This window comes from Wasmannia auropunctata, unplaced genomic scaffold (assembly GCF_000956235.1).
Source record: "Wasmannia auropunctata unplaced genomic scaffold, wasmannia.A_1.0 LD336106.1, whole genome shotgun sequence".
Lineage (NCBI taxonomy): Eukaryota > Metazoa > Arthropoda > Insecta > Hymenoptera > Formicidae > Wasmannia > Wasmannia auropunctata.
Window position 1 is genome coordinate 2,864,516 of NW_012026784.1, and position 866 is coordinate 2,865,381.

Sequence of the window (866 nt, forward strand, 5' to 3'; positions counted from 1 at the left end):
AACGCAGAAAGGAAAAAAGGTGAAAAACGGAAAAAAGAATAAATAAGTCTTTACTATTCACATTATCTAATTATACGATACATAAAATGAAGTGAATACATCTTTACAACTTATAGTATAAACAAAACAACAAAGTTGTGTTAATATTGTTTTTTATTAATATTATTGTCTTTTAGAGTAACTATAAATATAATAACAGTACGTAATATAATAAAGTGATTTTAATACAGTTACAAATAATGTAAATATAATATTTATGCAATTGTTTAAGCAAGGTAGTATTTATTTACAGCTACATGAGAGACAAGAGTAATTAAAATTAATCAGTGACATAAGCGAACCATAATGACAGCAACACCATTACTTAAGCTGTTATTTTATTATATTAGACTACTTTGCAAATCGCACGGAAAATAAGTTATAAAAGTTATGATTTGTAACTGGTACAATAATGATATTCTTCATAAAAATGTTTAAAACAAAAATATTTACCACACCATGCACAGCGCATAAAAGCGGTCATTTCACAAATACTACATTTGGGTACATGCTTTTCATTCTTGAAATAACAGAATTCTATAGGATTTTAAAATTTATTGGGATGTGTTTCTAAATATCCGCTTTTATACCAAGCATATTGAAAAAGATTTTTAAATCTAGGCGAAGAAAACTGATTGTGGGTTAGTGATTGCAATTTAATTATTTCATTACGGGAGTGCAAATTGATATCGTTATACATCCGCAGAATATTGCAAAAATAGATTTGCTTTTATCGTTATCCTTTGTTAAATGCAAAAATGCGATCAGAACGTGCTGCGTGAAGAATTGCTGCGTGCGCGCAGCGTAAACGAGAACAGATGGTGTGC